The following is a 19,614-nucleotide window of genomic DNA, read 5'->3' as shown; positions in this document are numbered from 1 at the left end:
GGAGTGCTCCAAACTATAGTGCAGCAAATATAGACTGACATATGCATGATAGCCATTTATGAAGTTTATGAAATCCATGCTGGTTTACTCAGACAAGACAATCAACTGTTTAATGGAAATAAACTTCATGGTGAGTGGTGCCACGGCCATGGAAAAAAAAGGTAGCCCTCCCAGGTGGTCCTTAAGGGCTATACCAAATGTAGGGAAAGATGTCCAAGGCTACTGCTGCCTCTTAGGAAGCAGTACTACTGTTTATTGTAGCAACAAGGGTGCTGGAAGAAGGTCAAGGAGGAGGATATTATGTCTGTCTATAGGTCCACTGAAATATTATTAACCCACTGAAATGACATTCTCAACTTTTGTAAGCTTTGAAGGCAAAACCAAGCAAACTGGCTGTGTCTCTAACCACATCCAGTACATCAGGAATAAATAAATGTGCTCCCAGCAAAGAAATACCTAAAAACGTAAAGTATTAATTCTGTGTTAATTGTGATACAGTCTTCAAGAATCTTGCAAAGGTGGCTGCAATACCAAAGTAGAAAAGGAAGATGTAGAGGACAGTGAGAGGAATCTAATGTTTATCATGTAACAGTTAACAATGACATGAGATTAATTGTCACAGTTAAGCATACAGTTGAATAGCACAGAAAGTTTCTTAATAAAAATGTTCTCAGGCATATCCATTTATCTACAGAGGTGGTTCCTAGTAATCAGATTGCATATTTTGTCTCAAGATGCAAGCCAAAGATTAGAAGCATAAGCGCTGATCATAGAATGATAGAACAAAAGTGATAAATTCAGTAGACAACTTACAGATATAACACATCATCCTGGAGATACCAAAAGACAGGCTGGAATAGGTAGCAATTAAAAACGGGCTCCAGGAGATTTCATGACAGACTGAACCACAGAAGATAATTTAGGAGAATTCCAAGTAAATGAACAAGGGATCATTGAACAGCTCATGGGAACGTAACTGGACACAGACATGCAACAGTGAGACTACAACTTGCAAGCTGGTCTCATGCTAAGTGTGATAAGGCCAGAAAAAAAAACCGTAAAGGACTGTAGGACCATGCAGGGTTTCCAGGATTTGGTAGACCAAGTCGAGCAGGAGGAAAATGCATATAATGTGGGAGTATTTTATGAGAGCTACAACACATGGAGACAAGATCAACTATGAGTGTGATAAAGGACAGAATGCAAGAATGCTGTTATGGAGAGAGCGAGGGAGGGAACTCTTTAATGACTTTTTTAGTATAGACATGTAACAGACAGCTGAGCTGTTTGTAGATTATAAATTTAAAAGAGATTTAAGAGGTGGTCTGAACTCTCAGTAACTACAAAGAACAGTATGTTGGGAATTTTAGAACTGAATTATTGAAAGTAGAGAGGATGATGGAAAGGACTTTGCAGGATGGTGAGATAAGATATCTTAGAAACTGTGCAAACTGACTTTGTTGGACTGAAAATAATGTTTCTCCAGCATTTTTAGAAAGTGTTGAAATAGACAGTAATAAGAATCACAAAATTTCCTGCTTATTACAGTTTATAAATTCACATTTGTGGCTTTTTATATAGCCATCCCTTACACAGAAGAGATAACAGCTGAATAGCAATGTGGTTTCTGGAAAATAAGAGTGGGAGTAGACAGAAAGATTGACTCCTTCATGTCTTCTTAAGGTATCCTGGGAGTCATGGCACAATTATAAAATTTGCTCGACGGAATGAAATTAGATGATCTTCACCTGTTCTTCCGATGTTACTAATGATTTTGTTGCCTACAGAAGAAAGAAAATATGATACAAAGGATAATTGGAGATTTCAAGGAAGTAGAAAGAAAAGTGGGGCTTGCGATAAATAAAGATAAAACCAGCTACTGCTTTAATCTGCAAGAGGATTTTAGTCAAGCTTTTCTAGCAGCTGATAATGGTATCCACAAAAACTTTGATAGCTGAACTACCTCAGAGGATTGACAAACAGAATATCAGTGAGAACACTGACATTAATGCCAATCTGAGGAGGAAAATGGAATAGGAATGTGTGTTCCTTTATTTTACAATCAGAAGACCAAAGTTTAGGATATACCAGACCATTTTAATGTATTTTGGTTTATGCAGAAGTGACACTTGGTCACTTACTAAAAAGACAAAGAAAGAAGCTAAATAACTTCAGAAATAAAATACTGCTCAAGGACATGTGGGTAAGATTTAATGGGGGGGTCGATAAAGAACATGGCTAGTGATTTAATCTCCATAGCTTCAGTGGGCAAAGTGTGTGGTTAGAATGACAGAAGGCAGATCAAGAAGCATCTGGGGAAAGCCCTTCCATTGCTGCTTGAGGCTGGTCAATCAAAATGAAGTGGAAACTGTAAGTGGAAACAATGTTCTTAATATGCGTGACCAGCTACACACAAAACATGCCCTACACAGAGGCGTTTGGGGAAAATTGAGGAGCTGTGAGTCATTATGAACTCTAAAACCATGAAGCGGGGAATGAAGCAAGTACGTGGGAATGAAATGGACCACCAGCAGAGGTTTGTGCTTTGCAGGCGTCGCCACATGCAGTAAGAGACAGGCATGTAACAGACAAGTACATTGCGATTATGGTCTGCCAAATGGTAAGCAAACCCAATTGTAAGCCGTATCAGTATTTACATCACTTCTGCACTTAGCCATCTAGATGTCAAAATAAACACAAGATGAACCTCATATTTTGAGAGGTACTAGTTCAGCTTGAACAGAAGCTTGAACATATTCCCTGAGTCCAAAAAGATGTGGAGAGTGTCCAGCTGCCGCTGATGCCAGTGCCTCTGAGGTGAGAGTGAGCTGGGATGTAGGTGCTTATAATGCATACTGTACTGCTGGGCTGGCCACACACAATATTGAAAGTAATAACAAAAATTGAGATGTAGCTTACTGCTCATTTGTAATATACTGCAGAAGCTGTGCGAGGAGCTAATCTGCCCAGAGTAGTCAAGCAGGCTGTGGATTTCAAGACAGATTTAATTGCCATTATGAAAGAAAAATGTTTCCCACTTATTTTCTGGAGACTCTATATTTTTGGCTAAGTATTTGAAAATGCACCTGCTGCTGACCTGAATAGCAGTGAATAATAATGCTCCTGGTTCTGGCATTTAAAACATTATACCTGGAGCCAATGATACCTCTGTAGCAATTTGAACTATTACAGAAGCAGTTACATTGTAGTTTTCCTAATACAACAAAGCCACATTCCTGATATCAGGAAAATAGGGGTTTTTTTTCCTTAAAGAACATGTCTAAGTTTCTGATGTTCATGCTTGAGGGCACTTCCCAATGTATCTAAAGCAGGTGTGCATTAGCTGTCCTTGTTCACTATGATGCTGCTAACCACTGGTGATTCCCAAACTCTTTATTCTGTGCGATTACATGAAACCATGAAGAAAACATCACCATTGGGCCTGGAAATCGAGACAAGAGTATTTCCATTCTCTAAGTGATTTCATAACAGAGTTATTTTTAACTAACAGTTCTCTTCTAAGTTCTATCTACAATTGAAAACAGAAATAAAAGATACACTAATGCTTTCTGGGAAGAGTTGGTGACACAGAGAAAAGAGAAATTATTTTACAAATATTTTCCAGATTTGAAGACAGAGTACAGCAAATGTGACCATACAAGATGAACTCAATTTGAAGCTAAATCTATATTTTAGGAATAAAAAACAAGTCAGAGTGAGTCACTGAAAAGGCAAAAGTAACCACAAAGTGGTGCACAGTCTATACAGTGAGCTTGACATGTTTTCCAAAACCTTTAATTTCTGTTGGTTTAGCGGACCTAAACACACCCTTTAAACAAAATGCTGTGTTTTAAAGTTACGCTTTGAAAAAGTGAAAAAGTTACTGAAGACATTAACTGTTCAGTGCTGTAATCATAACGAATATGCGAAGGATATGTACAACTGGAAAGCTTGCACATAGGTCACCCTGGAAATGGGTGTCTGAACTACAGGCCTGGCCTGTAAAGTATTAGTTGAAGAGAAGGAATATTTTGCAGCACATTTGCTTTTATAGTTCAGAGCTTCTCTTCTGGATGGATTTCAAGATACAGTGTGTTGCAGGAGACATGACTTTATTAATTTCAAAAAAAATTAGGTGCCTAGTTTTCACCAGAAAATGCTGAGCTTTGGTGTAGTCACAGACTTGTTATCTACACTGTTACCTTCAATAAATCACTAAAAATTCTCTTTGTGCAACTTTTCTCACCCACTGAGAACACATAATGCCTACTTTGCTGGTACTTATCAAAATTAATGAACCCATGTTAGTGAAGAAAAATTTCTGGCCCCAGAGTCCAAGCAGCTTATCTAAAGCTCACTGAATTCAAAAGGGACCTTTTCCATGTTGAGGATTTGAACAAAGCCTTTAGTACTAACATCAAATCCTGAAGGCAACTTGATATTCTTAAATACATATTCTATCAGTACCAATGTGATGACAATGCAAAGTTTTTTATTGCCTTCTGTGGAAGCAGACTGGAGAGACAGCCATCATAAACATAAAATATTTTCTGTTACTCTGCATGAAATTAAGAAAAAAATACCCTATCAGAATAGTCTTCTAAAAAAAATAAAATTACATTTAAGGAGGTTTTGCTTTACATGTGATATGAGTAGAAGTTTTTGATGATGACAGCAATGAAAAAGAATAAACTGTGTCATAAAAAATCTGGTGCCTCTAAAACATCAGTAGAAATTCTCATCACAATCTCACCTATTTGCCTGAGCCATGAGGGTACTATCCCCTCTCCTCACAAGGCGAATGAAAATCTTTCACAGATATTACTTCATAAGTGGAAAGCCTATATAAATTTTTCTGAACAGCTCACCAAGACAGCGTGAGCTGGAACTTATGTTTCAGCACTTTTAATTGGGATTTTTCAGAGTATATGTTATATTTTCAATGTCATAGGTAATTAAAGGCATAAGTGCGTCTATCTCTTGTGTAGACTGAAAAAGAAATAGTTATCTAAAATGTCCTACACATTTGGCTCAAGGAAACTGCATACACAAGGCAGGTTAATTCCTTAAGTAGTGTGTGTGACGGGGGCAACAGATGTCTTTTTCACCCCTTCTGTGAAAGCCAAGTCACTCTGTAGAAAGACTTCAAGTCTCATCAAGCAGGAAGAAGACAGCGGGAGCCTGAATCCTTAATGCAGTAATTGAGGCACTTTCATGGACTAATGGAAATCTGGGTTCTGGTCCTGCTTAAATGGCTGTTTATGCAAAAGAGTAACTGGATTCAGTGCATACACAGTCCTTGGAGTAGGGGTTAGAATTCAGATCTCCCCTTCTCTTGACAAGTAGCTGACATAACACATTTAAAATGTCATTCTCATCGTCTCCCCTGTTTTAGCAGGAATCTGGACAAATCTGTGTCATTCATGTTTTGTATTGGCTATCTTTAGGCATCTTTTGCAAAAACAACGCTGACCTAAGGCAATTCCTTTCATTCATTGCTCAGAGAACCAGTTATGAAAGCCAAATGCTTAAGGGTGAGGCAATGTGTGACTTTGAAGTACCTAAGAAAGAAGCAGATATTGGAAGCCAGGCTTTCCAAAAAATGGTTCAAAGCCTCTTCTAGCCTCAGGTCTGTTTACCTCAGTAGGCATGGGAAAATAGCTCACAGCATCTGGAACAGAGTAATTTCCTGCAAACTAATATGCAAAATTGTAAACCTACACTCATGTAATGTTACTACATGTATGACCTTCTTGCTTATAAAGTACTGTGTGTAAAGGATAAGACTGACAGAAAACGATGCAGATGCTGTTTAGAGTACAGGAGGAAATATGCTGAAATTGGTCATTATTTGGCTATTATCTATGTAATGCAGGGGCCAAAAATGTTGAAAACAAATTATTTCTCCCTGTGTATATTGGGGAAGAAAAGGTTACTTAAGGTTTTCTATGCATTTGGCTCAAGGATGCTGCAATATGAGAACATGTGATTTGTTAGGGAAATCCTATGTGACTCTTCTACAGCAGCTAACCAAGTAAACAAGAAGTGACCTGGAACTTTCTGTACAAGGACTTTTACTGGAATAATTCGGAAGCTTTTGAATATACTCAGGCTTCCTCGGGAGGTTCCCTCTGCGTTAGATCTGTTGCTGCAGGCATCATCTCTTGAACAAATTAACTTTGAACAATTTAAGATTTTAGACTTCAGAAAAGGTTTTTCACCCCTTCAGAAGTTCAGGGCCGTGTCACCATAGTGATTTCTATTGAGTTGATAGGCTTTTACAAAATATGCTCTTGAGTTCTGTCTGTTTTTAATGGAAAGAAATAGCATAAGCATCATTTAATGAACCTTTCACCATAACAAACTTGCTGATAATCTTCCTGTATAATATGAGTATCTTTATAAGGCCACAGCTCATGTTTTTGCATATCTCCACAAGTGGCTTGTCAGTTGTTCAAGCTGGCATCTGTCTGTGTCTTTAAATCTGAAATGATTCAAAACTTCCTATATTATTCTGAGCCTTCATCTATGAAAAACACCAGTCGAATTCTTTTTTTGACTCCAATGAAAAGCATATGGGCATCACTGAATGCTGAAAGCTCAAGTCTATCATGATCAAATTATGTCTTTCAGGAGAAGTCAATGGTAAAGTGTTCTTAAAAATTCACAAACAGAAGACGTAAAGAGTATGATTATTCCTGAAAAAGTTTTAACTGACCAAAGCACCTCAGCTCATTCTTACAACTGATTTCTAGCCCTCATTCTATAGACAATTCTAGAGGTACATCAAGATCTGCAGTTCCTGTTACGGAATATGGACATTTAATTATTGTTTTTAATTATTTAAAAATAAATTTCCCTTATTCTAATATGAAAGTGGTGACAGGGGCATTTGGATGTATTTGCCCCTTTTTTGTTCCCTATCTGTTTCTTCTCACTTGGCTTTCTTGTGCAAGCATTTCCACATCATTTCAGAGGAGGATCTCAACTCAGAACTGTTGGTTTGTTCTTGCAGAAATAAACATGGATTGTGGCCCCTCATCACCTTTAAAACTCATCTCCTTGTCCAGTGGCGATGCCTGTTGGGCTATGCTCGTTGACAAAAACACAGCAATATTTTACTCCAAAATTTAGGAACCACTGGATTTGCAAAGCCCTGTCCATTGTCCTCAGAGCAATCCTCCACCCTTCCACCTTAACCACTAGGCCCCCATGCTTTCCATTATTTTCCAATATGGAAATCACCTGTGAAAATTATTTCTCATGCTGTATACACTGGTACTTCTAAATTGTTTGAGTGAAGAATAAAAAACCCCCAAACCTCTTCAGGTCAGCATACTTACAGAAGATTTATTTGTAGATGAAGACTGGACACTATTTCTGTATTTAAATTTTCAGGTTGCTTGCCTACTCTTTAGTAGCAGTTACTAGTAGTTACTAGTAGTAACCATTCAGGATAAAAGTGAAACATCACTTTGGACATTGAGCAACTGAATTCAGTAGTTATACTTTGTGTCTAGGATGGTTCTAAGATGCATATATCCTCTCATTTTGGGTAGTTTTGTATGAGCCTTTCAAGCAATATTGCCTTTCCTGCCCCCCATCTCATGTGAGCAATTAACAAAATGCAGGCTGTTGTAGATGATTCCCATTCAGAGAAGGCAGTGACAGACTCAGACCTTTTGTGATGTATTGTAGTTTACTCACAAAGAACCTAGTAAGCCTGTATCCCTGGGTACACTGAACTCTAAGAGCTGGAATCTCTTCCACTGCTTGTAATTCCCTGTTTCTTTCAGCCAGCGCTCACAGGACCTCTTGTCGAACATTCTTAGGTGTTTGTGGCAAGTGCTTCTGCAGTGACATCTGGTATTTCATAGAATCATAGAATCATAGAATCATTAAGGTTGGAAAAGACCCTTAAGATCATTGAGTCCAACCGCTAACCTATCACTGCCAAGTCCACCACTAAACCATATCCTCAAGCACCACATCTACCCTTCTTTTAAATACCTCCAGGGATGGAGACTCCACCACCTCCCTGGGCAGGCGGTTCCAATGCCTGACAACCCTTTCGGTGAAGAAGTTTTTTCTAATATCCAACCTAAACTTCCCCTGGTGCAGCTTGTGGCCATTTCCTCTCGTTCTATTGCTTGTTACTAGGGAGAAGAGACCGACCCCGGCCTTGCTACAACCTCCTTTCAGGTAGTTATAGAGAGCGATCAGGTCTCCCCTCAGCCTCCTCTTCTCCAGGCTAAACAAGCCCAGCTCCCTCAGCCACTTCTCATAAGACTTGTTCTCTAGACCCTTCACCACTTTGGTTGCCCTTCTCTGGACACACTCCAGCACCTCAGTGACCTTCTTGTAGTGACAGGCCCAAAACTGCACACAGTACTCGAGGTGCGGCCTCACCAGTGCCGAGTACAGGGGCACGATCACCTCCCTGCTCCTGCTGGCCGCACTATTCCTGATACAAGCCAGGATGCTGTTGGCTGCCTTGGCCACCTGGGCACACTGCTGGCTCGTGTTCAGCCGGCTGCCAGCCAACACCCCCAGGTCCTTTTCCTCCAGGCAGCTCTCCAGCCACTCCTCCCCAAGCCTGTAGCATTGCATGGGGTTGTTGTGACACAAGCGCAGGACCCAGCACGTGGCCTTGTTGAATCTCATGCCGTTGGCTCTGGCCCATTGATCCAGCCTGTCCAGGTCCCTCTGTAGGGCCTTCCTGCCCCCAGCAGATCGACACTTCCACCCAGCTTGGTGTCATCTGCAAACTTGCTGAGGGTGCACTCAATCCCCTCATCCAGATCATCAACGAAGATACTGAACAGGACCAGCCCCAACACTGAGCCCTGGGGAACACCACTTGTGACCGGCCACCAGCTGGGTGTGACTCCATTCACCACCACTCTCTGGGCTCGGCCGTCCAGCCAGTTTTTAACCCAGCGCAGAGTGCACTTGTCCAAGCCATGAGCAGCCAGCTTCTCCAGGAGAATGCTGTGGGAGACAGTATAAAAGGCCTTACTAAAGTCCAAGTAGACTTTCCATGCTACTTTCTCCTCCTGCTCATTTCTTAGCCTGTTGTCTATACAGACTATCACAAATATATACCAGAAGAGTCCCCCTAACAAACCTTTGGGATAGGGAAAACATATCTTAGTTGAAACCACTTTCTGCCCTTTTTTTTTTTTTTTTTTAACAAAATAACAGTAGACTCACACTTTCCCTGAACAATTTTTGGGTTTAGTTCTGCTGTTCTGAAGTGACAGGAAACTGAATAAATGTCTTAAGGATGCTAGAACACCCCAAGACAGTCCTGTGACTTCACCTGGAAACAAAGAACACAGTCTTTTATATTTACCTTTTGCAAACCTGGGAGATCAATGCCAAAAGATGCGCTTTGTATAGATGCCAACTCATCAAAATCCTGTCAATAGGATCACACGCAAAAGAGCACTAGGGAGGCAGAGATTACTGGTGCCTAACAAAGCTCTAAACGCTTTCTTTTCTCTAGGTCTGGATCTGCACATCTTCTCTTGCTTTTCACAAGCAATCAGCACCTCAGGTTTTGCTGGATGAATGAGTCATGCAAAAATAAAGTAATGGAGGTCCTCTTCTGCTCATGGAAAATCACAGATTCTTCATTATCTAAGTAAATTTGGATCGTTTTAGATGTTACAGATTCATTCTTCTGAACTGATTAGACTCAGATAGGAGATTTTGATGGTCTCAAAAAACATAGACTGGAAAGGTAAAATTTTGTGGAATGTATTCCGTTGATAGAGTTAATTTTTGCCTCTCTTTCTGAGTTTTGTAAAACCACACTCTTATAATAAGAAAGCAAAAGAGTACAGAAAATGTACCAGCATGGAAAGCTAACTTTTGTAATTAAAGGAACATGTGTAATTTAGATAGTGGTTGTACACAGACTGGTCAGCAATTAATACTAACGTATTAAAATTCTTCAGGAGGTGCCCAATGCTGTTTCCCTTTTGCCTAAAAGAAGAGGATTTAACGCATAAAATCCTTCCTCAAAAAAAGCAAAATGCATTGATCTTTAACTTGTAAAAATTATTCAGTATTGCATTAATTTCAAAAGTAAAATTGCAAAATCACAAATTATGTGTTAATTACATTTGTTTTCAAGAGCAAGCATTAACACACATCTTTTAAATGTCATTAATTGGCTTTTAGGAATAAAATGAAGGAGGAAGAATGAGTCATAGTGGTAAAGTATCAGTCTTTCTAATGATAATATCACTAAAGTCATCCTCTCTGCTCTATTCATCTTTTTCAGGAAAAGCTTTGTGAGGGCATAGGTCAAATGGTAAAGAGTTCAATTTTTTCTCACTAAAATCGACAGCAAAGGTTTGCATAGACTTGATCTGCTCCTGCATGCATCAAAGACAACGGATTTACACTCACTTTGCCTAGACAGATTTGATATTAAACATTCAGGCTAGTAAATATGGAGCTGTTTTATGTTCCTTAATAAAATTTAACATTTACGTAGTTTTATCTTTCTAGACTGCTGGAAGCTGCAAATGACTAGCTAAATACAATGATAACCTTTGCTCTCTAATCTTTAGAGTCCCATGCTTCCCATATTTTTCCAGTACAGAGATTTCCTGTGCAAGTTATTTCTCTGTACAGTGCTGTAATTAGAGGAGAAAATTTAAGGCATCTCTGGGAGGATATTTAGTGGGTTGGTTCTGCAGCTTGTGGTTCGTCTCAGAAGGTAGGAATAGCATCACATTTGGTCAGTGACTGCTGCAGTATAAAATGAGGGCTGGGTCTCTGGAAATTTCTGTGACACTCAGGGCCACAGAGGGTAGCCTGCTGTAAGAAAGTGCAGGAGTAGCCCTCTAACTAGCTTCAAAATAATAAAAGGAAAGAGCAATAGGAGGGGGAAGAGAGAAAAAACAGGAGAAAAAAACACAACCAAGAGCATTTGCAGAGCTGTACAAGATGTTTTTTCATGTTTGATTTAACACTGTCCCCAAAACCTTCTCTTCTTAAACTGGAATGCTTGTTTCTGGGTTGGTCTGAGACTGTGCTGAGTAGTTCCCATTGGAAGCAGACCTTATGCTTGTTCTTTCTCTTACCAGCTGTGGGAACCCATCCCACAGGTGAACTGGTGCAAATTCTCCCTGAAGCCTTTGGTACACATCCTCTTTCTGGACCCAGAGCCAGCTGTGCTACCAGGACAGACTTCACATCCATGTGCAATAATAACAGCCAGCCTGCAGTCTCTCTGGCAACCAATTCTTGAAAAAAAAAAAAATTTACTCAACCACTGTCATCTGTGGACCATATAAACTTGCGTCCTAATTCCAGAGTCTCACTCTGGAGTTGTGGGTATGGAAGCAGTGAGATGCCTGCTTTGGTATCACTGCAGGACAGTGCTACTCTGTACTCCCAGCTCAAAACTGAGAGTCACCTTTTCTCACTGCTCCTGAGCTTTGGTTGGCACATACCAATGACTACTGTAGCTCCCACCTCCTCCAGATGTGAAAGGTTTGTGGGAATTTTTTACCACTTGGGTCCTAAAGAAAAACCTGTTACAGGCACAGCTTATGCTAAACTGTAGAAGGAGTGGAAACTTAAGGAAGTCTTTCTGTCAGGGCTCTCTTGTGCGGGTTTCTCTGTGGGAGGAATCAGGCCATTCTGGAATAGCTCAACACAAAGAGTCGTGCTCCTCTAAAGTCCAGGAAAGTGGTAGGATTGCACAAGATGGGTCAAGGTTGCTGTCTGTAATAAGGGACAGGGTGAATCACAGTGTGACTGTCATGGGTAAACACAGTCCCAACTTCCTCAGCAAGCTGAATTGTTCTATGTGAAAAATACATGGCTTCTGCACCTGAGTACACAAAAAATGCATGCCCTGGAGTGGGGACCAGAAGTATGCTCTTCCCCCTCCCTACCCAGGCGACTGTTTGCACAATCACCTTCACTTCTGCTCCAGCCTTTTCTGCCTCTATAACTTCACTTCTTTTTTTTTTTTTAAGGGATGTCCATGTTTCAAAAGCAGAGTGGACAGTGCCCTCTAGCCTAATGACGTGGTCAGAGCACCCTGTGACCATGGGAAGCATCCTCTGGGGCACCCATGGCTGTTGCAACCAAGCTCTTCCACTTCCCAAACAAACCTTTAACCACCTGTGTAGCTGGAGGTGATGTTTTCAACACCACATGATGGCATCTGCTGTTTCTCCCATGTGACTTCAGAGAGAGAAAATTATCTGGTGTTTAAATCCAAGGGTTTCAGGCCACAAATGACAGTTGGGGAGGCCTGAGGATTGTTAGTAGGTAGCACAAGACATAACACAAAAGATTGATGTTAGTGTCATTGTCTCTAAAGCCAGGAGAGAATCCATCTAAATGTAACTTCACACAGTGTGTATATTCTACTTAAAGGGCAAGACTTTCACAGAGTCTTCCTTGGCATCAGTCTTGCTAATTACAGGCATGAGAAGGAAGACTACATGTAAGGCCATGGAACAGGGCATGGTGGAATTGCTGCCTCGTGGTGCATATCAAAAGAGGGAAGACAACAAAATCTCAGCTTACAGAGCTGTGTAGTGCAGCAAAACTGAGAAAAGAAGTGAGACAACAGGAATTTCCTTTCGGCTAGAACAAGTGCCATGTGCTCAGCAGGTTGCTTCCTGTGAGCCTTTCCCCCTGTTCACTAGATGCCTGTATGGATTTGTAATTATGTAGTTCAGTTTCAGCAAAGAGTAAGTCTGGGCTTTGATTTATTGATTTCTTAATTTTCCTTTAAATGAAGGAGAACTAGCAGCCTAACCAAAGCATGAGGAACATTAAAATGCTGAGCTCTGCTGTGCCCATAACTTAAGCGTGTTCTGTTCCAGGCTGCATTCCACAGCAGCGCCACACACAAAACAGTGCAGAGGTACAGGCTGAAGAGGCATTCAGCACTTGGAACTTGCAATAGCCAGCATGCCAAAACCAAACACATTTACTGAGGCTTCACTGAAGTACCTCTAAAATTGGCATTGGAGCCTAATAAAGGCTTCCTGGATGTATGTTCTCCTGAAAGCCAGGTACTCCTCCCAGACAAGGTAGTTCCCATGTTCCAGGGGTACCCAAATGACTTGGTTATAGAGGTTTGTAGAGGATGAGCATTGCTCTTGTGCTGAGAAGTGAGCTCACAAAGGGCAGAGTTCAGATGATCTTTGCAATTAGGGACATTCCTTCAACTGTCACTATGTTGCTTCAGACATTGGACAAAAGGTAAGTTCCCTGTTTTCCTCAGGTTCCTACTGTCAGTCCATTCTGGCTATTGTGAGTGCCCTTGGACCCCCGGCCGTGCCTGAAATACTCCAGTCTAGTGGCTAAGGGACATAGCTGAAGGCTGAAGTCACCAGTCTCCCAGACTAAGGACAGGCTAGAGCCCTGGGCTGTGGTTTGACACATGGCAGGAGTGCTCCTTCAACCCTTGCCCTTGGTTGTTTATTCCTATTTATTCCTACCTCCTACCAGCCTTCCAGTGGCTTGATGTTTGTGTTCAGTGTAATTCACAGCAAGGGAACTATTCAGTTAAAAAATACCTTAAGGGGAGTTTAATTAAAAATAAAAAAATGAATTGTTTCCCTGACCTGTCTTACTGTGTGGATGTGTGCAAAGACTTATGCTAACACAACGCAGTAGAGGATCACAGAAAAAGTGACACAACAGATGCTCAAGTTCATACTGCTGGCAGAAAAAGTACCTGCCAAACCCAAATCTAGGCCAATATATGCGTTAACTCAGCCTGTGCCTCATGCACTCACAGTATCTCTCTCAAGAATGTGCTTTGCAGCCTTCCCAGTGAGCTATGCCTCAGAGCAGGGAGCACTGAGCAAAGCCAAGTGTGAATGTGAATCAGTTTTAGCTCAGTGCTGACAAATAGTGCTCTATGGCACAAGGATGGTTGTTCTCTGCATCTCAGGTGACCTATGTGGGGAAGGAAGTTGCCTAGACATCCAGCTTGGCAGAGAAGGGGAACAAGACAGAGCATGCTCAGTCACACAGTTTTCAGCATGTATGTACATTTCTGGTGTCTCCAGTGCTGTCCACACATGTTCTAACCAGTGCTTTAAAGAAAATAGTTTTCTGCCTGAAGCAGCTTAATCTTACAGCACTGGTGCTACAACAAATCATTCCTGGGTGGGCAGCTCCTTTGGCTTTACTAGGGATGTGCAGGGGCAGATTGAGATTGCCGTCAATCTGCTAACTAGTGAAAGCAAAGGTTCTTGTTACACCAGAAGGACGGATGTGAGGAGGTATACAGATGTGTAATTAAGTGAGTAGTAAGTTAGGATTGTACATCATTGGTCAAGATGGTTTTGTATAAAAATAAAAAAAACAACATTAGACAAAAATAGGTCCAGCTTGATGGAAACTCCTGGAACAGACACAGAATTTACTACAATATTTAACCTAACGCAAAAAAATCGCCTGCTTTTATGAAAACACCTTTCAACCTGACTTTCAAATATGCTGGGATTATCCTCTTTATTAGAGTTAGACTTTCTGTTTATGTACAAATACAGACCTTTTATTAGCCTGCAAGAAAACTGTTGTTAACCAGAGGGACTGAGACATACCAAATAATAATATATCTAAAGTCAGGCCCAGAAAGGATAAAGTTGCTTCTGATAAATAGATTTTGTCATTGTGTCCTCCAAGGCCACACCTTAAGGTATCTTATTTAATAATGCACTGTGTTAAGCAGTAGTGAAACCCACATTCAAAAAAAAGACACTGAAAAGGCTGACGGGAGGAATGCCATGAACCATGTAAATATAGAACTTCATATGCTCCTGAAAAGCATTTGTTATGTATCTCCACCTCCTCTCTGGCTGAGCTGTCTTTGCCTTGCTACTTCTATGCTAATGCATAGAAGGCTGGTTCCAAGCAGTGAATGAGCTTACAGCTCAGCCCAAGGACAGCATGGGAGAAGGCATATTTCTTTCACTGGATATGATTCAGGGGGGAGAGGGTGTTTCTGCCTATAAAATTTGTGCAGGGAGTACTTTGAAAATTCTAGCTACTTATTCAGTATTCACTGAAGCTGTCAGCTCAGCTGAGTTACATGAATTCCGGTGAAATGACGCTGGGTTGCATCAAAAAGGGCATCACCAGCAGAGAGAAAGAAGTCATCATCCCACTCTACTCAGCGCTTGTCAGGCCACACCTGGAGTCCTGTGTACAGTTCTGGTCCCTGCTATACAAAAAGGATGTGGACAGGCTGGAAGGGGTGCAGAGAAGGGCCACCAGGATGATCAAAGGACTGGGAAGCTGCCATATGAGGATAGGCTGGGAGAGCTGGGTTTGTTCAGCCTTGAGAAAAGGAGGCTTAGAGGGGATCTCATCACCCGCCGTGTACCAGTACTTAAGGGGTCGCTACAAAGAAGATGGAGACGGAGTCACAAGGGGGAATGGACACAAGTTGCTCTTGGGGAGATTCCAATAGGACACGAGAGGAAAATTTTTCACAGTGAGGACAGTCAACCATTGGAATAATCTCCCCAGGGAAGTGGTTGCCTTGGCCATGTTGGACATCTTTAAGATTCGGCTGGACAGGGTGCTGGGCCATCTTGTCTAGACTCTGCTCTTCCTAGAAAGGTTGGACTAGATGATCCCTGAGGTCCCTTCCAACCTGGGATTCTGGGATTCTGGGATTCTGTGATTCAGCTGATGTAAAGATCAGCTCTGTAGTGCATGTAAATTTCATAACAGCTTAGGGTGCTTCATATTCATCCAACATTCATCCTACATGTTCAGGCCATGGACTGAAACACAGGAAATCTGAAGCATCAACTTACTAAGCTTTGTAGTACAGGGGACATTTCTTTGTGAGATCTCATAGAAATAGAGAAAGCATGGCAATATCTAGCTGATAAACTGGTGAGCAGAAAGGTACAACTGATGGGAATGGCACTGCATTGGAAACAGCCAACACCACAGTGACAAGAATTCCTAAATAAGGAGCATTTTGGAAAGTTGCACAGAGCAAGGCAGTATGTTTGAATTCGATACACTGATGTTGGGGAATCAGAGGAGGGCCTTGCAATATTAAGAATATATGAATGTCCTAGATGTTCTCAGTATCTTTTATTTGCAGGTTTCCTTGCTTCTCTGGCTATTACAAATCTAAATTAGCTTCTTACTGTCATAAATCCTCTTTTCATGATGTAATTAGGCCCTTCTGCTACTGTGCAAAGTAGGCTTCTTCAATTTCATATTCATAAATCAGACTTAGTTCTAAGACTGGTTCAACCAGCCCTTCCACAGTTAGTAAAATGCTTACCATTTGTTGGTGTTTCTTCAGAAGTTTGTATTTAGCTTTGTTTCTTTCCAAGAACTATGTTGTTCTTATTTCACTGACCTGAATACTGACCTCTCATGTTACTCTACGGGACTTAGCAATGGGATGCATCCACCATGATGATTAAGCATGTGCTGAACTTTACACTGCCAGTATAATCAACTTCAGGATGGCACAAATGCTTCGATCAGGAAGCAGACCTAAAACTGTTACTCAGTTTACAGCGTGTAGGTTGTTTTAGCAGAGGGACTTCAGCAGTAGGTCCTTCTCAGGCATTAGTTCACTCTAACCACTGTAAACATTTGTAACTGAAGTATTAAGACTCATCTGAATGAAGTACAAATGGAAATGTACAAATGCCTGCATGTGGAAGCATCAGAAGATGCACTAGGGGAAGGGTGGAAAGAATGAATATTAATGGGCATGATGGACGTGAATGACAGCAGTCAAATCAAGAAATGGTGCGGCACAAGTTGTTTACATCAAGACCACAACACAAAACCAGAATTTCAGTCCCCTTGCTCTGATAATGCCATAGCGTAGGCAACTCGTCACCCCTAAAACCATGCCCTGATAACTTGGGCTCAGATAACATCTTCCCAAGAGGAAGACATACAGTAGTCGTAAAGATGGCAAAATAAGAGAATAAGACAATGTGCAGAAACTTTTGCAAAGGTTCCTGGAGGATAAGACAAGCAAGGGTCTGAGGCAAAATCATTGCATAACAACTGCTTGACTCAGGAAGATATAAAAGGCCTGTTCAAAAAAATTGTTTGTTGTTGCCAGTCAAGACAGACCCAACATACTTAGTGAAGACTCAGCAGTAGGTGCCCCTTGTCCTCTGTTCTACGCACAAATTACCATAGTTGACCACTTGGACACAAAGATCTTGATGTTTGGCAGTGTGTGGCCATGAGATCCACCTGCTAGTATCTCTGTACCGCATGGGAGAAGCTTTACCTTCACTGCTGACCATAAGGGTCTTATTACTGGTAGTGAATCCAGTACTTCCATACACCATGCATATTTAAGGCATCTGAGGAAGAATTTTTTCCAGTGAAAGGAATGCAAGTGTTTAATTGTTTTTGGCAAGTAATGTTTTTCTTTCTATTTCTTTTTACATTCATGGCACTACCTAAGTTAGTGCAGGTCAGTAGATCAAAGTCCCCCATTGCTTCTCCCTGCAAACACAGACACCACAATAGAGCATATGGTTTCCCTGCAGATGGGCAAGACCAGGGAATTGTTTGAAGCCCTTTAGCAATATGTTGCCAACATGTCACTAGATTAACAAGCATAGGTCCCTAATGATAAAGAAAATTCTCTGTATTTGAAAAATATTAATTACTAAGAGTTTATTTCTCTGGGGTCAGTGTACGCATTTCCAAGAATAGCTCTGCGCCAGCATGACAACTCAGGGATGCTTCCACTGAGACCTCATAGGAAAGAGCTGTTGCTTTGTGAGCGCACCAAAACACATGCACTATCCACAGTACTTGAGGTTATTCTTGGCATGAACAGGGGCTACTCCTGCTCTTATCACAGCCAGTGTGAGTTTTGTTATTGGCTTTCCTGAATACATTCAGTCAGACCCAACTTTGCCTTCTTGGTTGTATTATATAATCCTCTTTTTTGTTTGTTTTAAAGAAAACTGGAATAGATAGTCAATAAAAAGAATAATTGGCAGGCCTTTGCTGGCAACATTATATATTTACAATCTCTGGTGTTTGTAAGTGCTGGTAGAAGTACTACCTGTCACATTTCTGGTTAAACTGTACAGTTTGTAAAATGTGCACACAACTTCTCAGCAAAGGAAGTTCTTTAATATTCTTTATTGGCTGGAGTAAAGTGGGTGCCAAATACAACTGTGAAACGGGAAACAATGCACAAAGGAAAAGTTCCAGAACATCAACACATCCGTTCTTTTTCTCTGCCATAAATAACCAACACACCCTTAAATACAAGACTAAATGGCTCCAGGAAACTCTAATTAATGAAAAAGTCCTAGCTGGGCTTCTCACTTTCATCTGGAATTTACATGCCCCAAGAAGTTTTTTCTGACCTAGGCAGCAGATATGTTGTTCTCTAAGTAATACTAAGCACTGAGATAAACCAAGATAAAATAAAACTACCCTACTATCTGGAGAGACTCAAACCTTCCTCTCTCACTGTCCAAAATATTAATGCTGAAAGCACAGCCCTGCTGCTGTTAAAATCAATGACAAAATCCTACACTGCCTATATAAAGACACAGTGTGCGTTCCAGCATCTGTCCTTCAGTTTTCTGGAAACCAGAGATAAGGCAGGAAACAAAGCAAATGGCCTGCATATATGTACTATATGCAAATAAGTTTCATTATAAAATATAGCAGCTATGATATTTCACAGCGAACATCTCAAGAGGAGATGAGATGCATAGATAGAATATTTTTCTGCAGATCAGAACAGTATGGTAATTAGACCAGTCACTTGTATAGGGGATATTTATATTACAATTAGCATATTTCACTGTATAAAACAGATAACTGATATGAACCATCTGTAGCTTTATCACCTTGAAACTTTTACTATACAGACTTGTCTTAAATAGCATCAGATCTAGAAAGTTTCTTAACTTCCAACAGAGTCATTAAAAATCAAGTAATTAATAAAATATCAAAACCTTAAAATAACTTCAGGAACTACCCCTAGCTCTGATTTCTCCTGGCATCTTCTTCTAATTTCACAATCACATTTTTCAGCTTAAAAAAGAAAATGCCACACATCTTTCCCCTGTTCTTGTATGGAATGTCTGTGCATAACAGGGAAGTTGCCTTGCTAATTCAAAAGCAAAAATAGTAAAAATTACTATTGCTTGATTTCATCATGTAGAAAATGAGCCAGATCTCCAATTACTCACGGTACACATGGTACCACGTACATGGTACAAGGCTTCCTGACAAGTAAGATGCCTGTGAGTCTCTACTAAAGGTGAAATATCATGAGCTGCAGAAAAGAAAGGTAGTACAATTTCATTTAACTTTTTCAATGCATTTGAAAGAAAGTTCTTGTGTCACTTTTGTGCATGGAAACTTGCATATGTATGTCTGTCACCCATGGCACAGGAGCAAGCTGCATCCTTCTGAGCCTTGGATTCAGGCTCCAATGAATGAGAGCTGGATCAGAGAAAGGCTGAGGCAGTCCTCCCTTGGATGGGTCATGTACATTGAAATGACCACCTTCTCCCAAAGCCTTCTGGTGCTATGGAATTTCCCGGTTTCATTGTGATTTGGCTGCTCTTGCATGGGAAG

Source organism: Phalacrocorax carbo, chromosome Z (genome assembly GCF_963921805.1).
Source record: "Phalacrocorax carbo chromosome Z, bPhaCar2.1, whole genome shotgun sequence".
In the NCBI taxonomy this organism is placed as follows: Eukaryota; Metazoa; Chordata; class Aves; order Suliformes; family Phalacrocoracidae; genus Phalacrocorax; species Phalacrocorax carbo.
Note: the sequence above shows the minus strand (reverse complement) of the source record.